The 8,148-nt window shown below is 32.6% G+C and overlaps 1 protein-coding gene across 1 annotated transcript in view; it reads right to left on the bottom strand.

Moving 5' to 3' along the window:
* LOC145258141 (dual 3',5'-cyclic-AMP and -GMP phosphodiesterase 11A-like) overlaps nt 1-5,306 on the bottom strand; it is a 1,328,815-nt gene extending 1,323,509 nt beyond the window's left edge. Inside the window, exon 1 of the mRNA XM_080115926.1 lies at nt 4,867-5,306. The gene's annotated coding sequence lies outside the window, so the exon portion shown is untranslated. The remainder of the gene's footprint in view (nt 1-4,866) is intronic.
* Between the last annotated feature and the right edge of the window lie 2,842 nt (nt 5,307-8,148).

Consider the following 8,148-nt stretch of genomic DNA (forward strand, 5'->3'; position numbering starts at 1 on the left):
ATGTGTCTGTGTCTGTGTGTGTCTCTGTGTGTGCTTGGTAGTTCTTTACCCTACCTATAGTCCAGACCTTGCTCTCTGTGACTGTGATTATTATTCCCTAAGCTCAAGAAAAGCCATTGAAGTTGTCGTTATGATACAACTGAGGAGATGAAAGAGCCTGTGACGAGGGTCATCGACACGCTCATAACAGAAGTTGTTGGAACGGTACAACAAGTGCATTGCAGCTGAAGAAGATTATTTCGAATGGGACTAGAGTTTTATGCGTGTACTTTAAATAAAATTTCCCATCCGACAAAAGTATGGGAACTTATTGAAGGCACTAATAATAATAAGAAGAAAACAAAGAAGAATAGAATTATATATAGAATAGTAAAAGAAAAAAAAGGAAGGATGAGAACTAATAGGTGTAAGATGATGCGCAAAAAAAAGAAGAAAAACGTCTGAAACTTTACATCTCCAACCTTAAGAATAATTGTGTCAAAATTAGAAAAATTGCAAGAGAGAGAACTAATAAAGAGGAAAGAATTTGAAGCAATAAATGCGAAGAAAATAGATTGAAAAGAAAATGCATGGCCAATTCAACAGAGATTTATCAGAGACATGCGATAGATATCAGAATATGACTTAAAGGTTGAGACAGAAAACCTACTATGTACCGCACAGGAGCAATTATTTGAAGTATCACGTTGATAAAACAACTGAAAGTCCTCTATGCCGACTGTGTAGGCAGGAATATGAGATTGTACGACACTCCGTCAGTAGTTGTAAGACGTTTACTCAAAAGGAATACAAGAGACACTATGTAAAAAGAGAGGATTGGAATGCACTGAAAAATAGTACAAGCATGTTCCAGGAATGGTTGGGAGTGAGAATGTGAAGTATTGTTCCAGATGAATAGCCAATGTGATAATGTGATTGAAGCAAGAAGACCAAATTTAATCCTTTTGGGAAAAGAGAATCACAGGGCAATAATTAATGAAATGCAATGCCATTGGATGTAGAGGAAAAATAATAGACCATCGAAAAATATCAGGACATGACAAGGGAGATAATAAAAAAGACTATAGAACTTGAAGAAGTTAAAGTTATACACATTGTGATGAGAACCCTGGAGAGTGTGACAAAAAGATATGACAGGTGAACTGAGAAAATTAGGTTCCATTGAAGTTTTGGAGTCCTTCAGGAAACTGCTTTATTGGGAACCTCTAGAACCTTGTGGAAAGTATTGGAAGACTGAGAAAACAAGATGCTGATTACCTATGCTCATTTGTTATGATCCGCCTATCAGCATAAAATCGGCAAAGACAACAGCCAGATGCAAAATGTGAAAACAGAAATACAACTACTACTACTACGGCTACTACTACTACTACTAATAATAATAATAATAATAATACAAATAATAATGATAATAATAATAATAATAATAATAACAAAAGGAATAATAATAATGATAATGATAATAAAAAGAACAATACTAATATTAGTAGTAGCAATAATAATAATAATAATAATAATAATAATAATAATAATAATAATAATAATAATAATATGGAACGCGCGAAAAGCGACGTCGCGTGTACAAACATTATTACATATTCTCGTTCACCTATTAGTTAATGTTAATAGTATACATTTTCTATAATAAGTGAAACGCTAGACCCAGAGAAACGTGTTTAACTAAATACATTTTATTTTCATGTATATATATATATATATATATATATATATATATATATATATACCCGCACATGTATGAATGAAAATGGTAAAAACTGCACTTAGCTTGAACACACACCAAGCTTTTATTATCATTGATAGAATGTCCACTTAATTTGTCCAAGATCTGATACCTTGGTTCGGTTCGAATTTTGACAGGTTTATTTTCTGGTTATATATATATATATATATATATATATATATATATATATATATATATATATGAGAACTCAATAATGTCAAAAATTTGGAACTGACGATTCCCTACTGGGATGTACCGCAGAAGATTGTGTACTTTGATTACTAAACATACGTTTATTACTAATTACGTAGCTTTACTCACGTACAGAGCACTTTTAGAGAGCTATAGACAATCGATACAGAAAATATACCGTCTTTCATCATTTTATGTGGATATATTACATTACTTATATACATATATGTGTGTGTGTGTGTGTGTGTGTGTGTGTGTGTGTGTGTGTGTGTGTGTGTGTGTGTGTGCCACTATAAACAAACACAATTTATATAGTTCGGAAGCATTTTGAAAGGAATCAAATTCTAGATCTAAATTAGGCCTAATATTTTTTTTTATTACATTTTCACCCCAAACAAGGCAAATTGCCACTTTGGTGTAGGGACATGTGAATAAAAGACTGTGTTATATTATAAACACACACACACACACACACACACATATATATATATATATATATATATATATATATATATATCGTCGTGAATTACGCTTAAATAGGATATTTTAATTGATGCAGATTTCGTATTCATTATTATATGATATTAGACGCAATACATAATAATGATTAAATAAGTGAAAAGAATATGACTCGTGCTCCACCACCGAGAATCGAAACCGAAACGTTTAGCTTTTGATTTACCGTTTTCTTCAGCTATGAAGATATGTGTGCTGCAAGGGTAAAAATTAAAAGAGTGACAAATAGCTATTACGTTACGCATGTATATTCGTAATGTTGTTGTCCAACCTTCACTTGACGAATTCCATATTTTGTTAATTTCACACTTTTGCACCGATGTTTTTTTTCGGCAAAAACACAAATATAAAGTTTTGCGTTGGTTTGTAATATTCTATATATTAAGTTTTATATCTGTGGGCCAAAATCTGACAGATGTGTTTAATAAGCAAAATTTTTAAACGAATATATGTATATATGCGTACATAAATATATATAGAAAGAAGTTTGTGTTTGCTACACCTTTTAACGCAAATATTACGCAAGTATGAAGCATGTAGAATTTCTGCATTAGTATAATTACACGGAATAAGAAACCCCCAAACAAGGCACATTGCCACTTTGATGTAGGGGGGTACTATTAATGACATAATCTACAGGAGCACTATGTGGGGAGTTGCGCAGAAAGATGTCGGTTCACATTACACTTGAACTTCTGCATGTCAGTACAGTTGTATATATATATACATATATATATATACGTCTGTGTGTGAATATACAGTTTATATATATATGTATGTATATATATATATAAACTGTGTATATATATATATATATATATATATATATATAATCAATTGACTGTTTATTTTTGTTTTGTAAATTCATCATTTTCATTTGCAATAGTCAACACAACTATCGAGAGATTCGAAACCCAGACCCCAGACAAGTATCGATCCTAACTGGTGTCGGATGTCTTACCATAATAACTTTATTCGTTGATTTTTTAAAAATAATTTTACGATACTGGTCACCGAGTAAAACTCGATTATTTTTGCGGAAGAGTAATGTCTTACACCTAGTGGAAACACGCATTACCTCACGAGGGATGCTCTACTTGTGACGCAGCGTATAACTTTATACCAAACACATTGATATCAAAACTAGAAAAACCAAGGTAAATAAATAGGAAAGTAAAGGTTTAAATATTACTACGGACATACTTAATATTTCTAATAACGAACGCAACATCAACCACGTAGACCTTAATGGATTCATTCTGAATTTTTATTTTGCACCTGAATATACAATATATAGTATCCTGTATATAATATATAAATAAAATGAGTCTATTAAATAAACAAATCATTACACGAGCAAACATAAGTCAGATGAATGATTGTCGAAAGCGCTTATTAAATTACAAACAATTACGTTATTTTTTTCTTTAGTTGTTAGATTTTAGATCCCGATATCCCTTAAGTTTGTCGACAAAAAAAGAAAAGATCTAATGAAAGGAGGTTCTGTTGTTCCCAACAAAACCTGGATCAACACACAACCAAATGCACACATACACGCACGTACATAACCTATAATGTTTGTGCAATAATCAGAATATATATATATATATATATATATATATATATAGATAGATAGATAGATAGATAGATAGATAGATATTTGGAACTTAAGAAAGAAATATTTAATAATAAAACATACCTACAGGATAGAGAAAGTTCTACCGGGTAAAGACAAGCAATATATAATTTGAAATGCAATTATATATATATATATATATATATATATATATATATATATATATATATATATATATATGGGGGTGTATGTACGTGCGTGCACGTGTGTGTGTGAATTGTGTGTTGAGATATATATATATATATATATATATATATATATATATATATATGTATAATTTTGAAAAGCTCAATACGGTTGGGATTAAATTATCTATATATAAATACGGGTATTTATATTAGATTAAAGTTTACCTTTGCATATGTAAGGTAAACATCCTTCTGATTTCATTACTTATATATATACATATATATATATATATATATATATATATATATATATATATATATGCTGTTTTTGTGTCTCACGGCTCATTAGGACAGCTAAATTAGCAACTACTCCATATATATATATATATATATATATATATATATATATATATATATATATATATGTGTGTGTGTGTGTGTGTGTGTGTGTGTGTGTGTGTATGTATGTATGTATGTATCTGCGTGTGTGTCTGTGTATGTGCATGCGTTGGATCTCTTGTGTTGGGCTGAAAGAAATCCAACATATATAAAGTAGAAAAGAACGTCTTCCATATTAGCTACCGGAAAGTCACTTCAGATCAAACTCGTAACTTTAAAAAAATATAAAAGGCAAACAAAAACGGACAACTTACCTCGCCTTTTAATGACTAAACTGAAATAAATATTAATATCTCAGTATGTTTTTGTTGTTGCTGTTTTTTGCGTTGTAAATATATATATATCTTTTAAATGATCCGATATAGTAAGATATGGTTGGTTTTGAACCACAAAACACGCATCGTCGTCGCCCTCGTAGTTTTATAGAGCTCCGATGGGAGTTTGGGTGCGCTGTCAAGAGCGAAAGAAAACTGACCCAAAGACTAAGTACGAAGTTCACGGTGAAGCCGACGCGGCGCTTGCCGAAGATACTAATAACAACAACATTGCAGATACTACTTGTGCTGCTGCCTCATCTCTCGGTACCGGTGCTATTGCTACTGCTTTCTTGGTGCACGGTTTCTCTTGGTGATGGCGAGGAAGCTGCGGGAGTTGGTCAATACATGAAGAAGGGCGGTGTGCACGTGGGTACTGCAGAAGGATGAAGAAGGTTTATTTATCTTTTTTTTTTTTTCAAGGAAGGTGTACCTGCATCCCTGGCTGGCTCGGTGCGATCGGAAGCGAGTGAGAGCGAAAGGTATACGTGATTGCAGAGATGAGGCGGGGGATTGGGGTATTGGAATAGAGAGTTACAGTAGATGAAGAAAAGAGTGAGAGAACGAAAGATCGGCCATTTGCCTGTGAGTTCGTTAAACTGTTTTGTTATTGTGTGCCAACAGAATGGACGAATGCAACAACGGTTTTGCATGAAGAAACTCTGTTTTCTTTTAAAATTTGGATCTCTTTGTCTCTTTTTTTTCTTCACTTTGTCTGTCTTACTCTCTATCACATTTTCTCGTTCTCTCTATGTCTCTCTCTCTCTTTCTCTCTTTCCCTCCCTCTCCTCTCCTCTCCTCTCTCTCTCTCTCTCTCTCTCTCTCTATATATATATATATATATATATATATATATATATAAACTTTGATTACCGTTTTATCTGCTTAGTTACACCTGTTTCGATTACCGAATCGTATCACAACGATCCGATAACTTCATCAGACTTTACAGAAGTAATTATTATGATTAAGGAAAAGAAAGATCTTAGAAAAAGCACATAAAAAAGGGTGATAAGGGGCGAGGGGGAGTTTAAAATATTAAAATAGACACGGATAGGAAAAGGAGGAGAGAGAGAGAAAGAGAAAGGGTGCAAAAGACAAGTATTTTATATATATATATATATATATATATATATATATATATATATATATATAATACTTGTCTTTCTCCTTCTCTTTTATATTTTAACCCTCTCCTTGTCCCATATATATATATATATATATATATATATATATATATATATATATATATATATATATATATAAGCAGCTTCCTTCAGTCTTGACAGACGCTGGATACCCATTGGTAGGGTACTTGCGCGTGGCGTTTCTTCTGACTAGGTTTGCGCAATCTAACAGCACACATCTCCTGAGTCGGCGCTATTAAATACCAGTGGCAAATGGAGGTTCAGAACAACTGGAAATAATGCAGGAATAAGCGGAGAGTATATACAGCCCTAGAATTCCCAAATGATCATCCGTCTTGTACTAGCCAGGCTCAGCGTTACTTACCGTCGGTGATCTAACGAGAACCGGTGTGTCAACGGGATTATGCCATATATATATATATATATATATATATATTTATATATATATATGTGTGTGTGTGTGTGTGTGTGTGTGTGTGTGTGTGTGTGTGTGTGTGTGTGTGTGTGTGTGTGCGGGTTAACTATATAGAGAAACTTGTTTTTAAATCTCCGAAACAGGTTTCTGATGATCCATGAAATAATGTTAGAACTTGTGTGATTTTTTGAAAATAAAGTAACGCAATCATTGCAAGAAATTAGCAAATATTTTGCCAACGATTGAGTTCGGACAAAACGTTTTGTTTTTGCTTTTTAGTATAGTTTTAAATGTTGATAAACCGCTAAGACTACACACACGCACAAAAACACATAAATACACTAATGCAGACAGACAGACAGACACACACATACACACACACACAAATATATATATATATATATATATATATATATATATATATATATATATATATATATATAATGATAAGGGGTCATAATAGGGGTCAAAGTTTTAAAAAATTGACCATTTCTTTTTTTTTTGTTGTGTGTTTTATTTTTATTTTTTGTTTTTTTTTTTTGTTTTTTTTTTGCTCAGCATATACCTCCAAACACTCCGCCAACGCCGGGCACCCCCATACTAGTCTACATATCTAAAAAAGTTAACGTGTCTGTGTGTCTGTGTGTCTGTGTACATTTTCTTTCTCAATAACTCTGTTAATTTTAAGTCTACAGACTCGAAATTTGATATACAGGGTACTGAGATTTGGGAAAATCTATGTGATCGGCTTTTGGCGAAAAATTTGGCGATTAAGGGGTCACAGTTCAATGATTTGACTTTTGAGAACTCTACCGAACTCCTCCGACAATTTGGGGTCCAAACACTTGAAATTTTAGATATGGGTTCCTTGGGCATGGATCTAACTTACTAACTTTATTTGATCCACAAACAATAAATTTTAAGGGGGTCATAATAGGAGTCAAAGTTAAAAACATTGACCGTTTTTTATTTTGTTTTGTTTTTTGCTAAGCCTACACCTCCAAACACCCGGGCAACGCCGGGCACCCATGCTAATATATCTATAAAAGTGAACGTGTCTGTGTGTGTGTCTGTCTGCCTGTGTGTCTGTGTACATTACCCTGCGAAATAACTCTGTCAATTTTCAGTCTACAGACTTGAATTTTGATATACAGGGTACTGAGATGTGGGAAAATCTTTGTAATCCGTTTTCGGCCAGAAATTCAGCTCCTAAGGGGTCAAAGTTCAACGATTTGACCTTTGAGAATTCTACCAAACTCCTCCGACAATTTTTGGTTTAAACACTTGAAATTTTAGATCTTGGACATGGATCTAACTTATAACTTGATTTGAGCCTAAAACAACAAACGAGTCAAAGTTTTAAAAAATTGACCGTTTTTTTTTCTTTTTTTTTTTTTTTTTTTTGCTCAACATACACCTCCAAACACTCGGGCAACGACGGACTGAAATGCTAGTACTATAATAAGATAATAAATGTGAGATGATAAATTATATGGTATACATTATATAAAGACTTTTTAAGTGAATAGGATAGAGGATAAACTAATTTTAGAATAAGGGGATAACATTGCAGACGATTATGGGATGAATAATAAAGGTATAATAAATACAAAGTTATTAAATAGAGGATGATGAAAAATAGATATGAAATCACAAGTA

This window comes from Euprymna scolopes, chromosome 33 (genome assembly GCF_053919585.1).
Source record: "Euprymna scolopes isolate OS-2025 chromosome 33, ASM5391958v1, whole genome shotgun sequence".
NCBI classification, from domain to species: Eukaryota; Metazoa; Mollusca; class Cephalopoda; order Sepiida; family Sepiolidae; genus Euprymna; species Euprymna scolopes.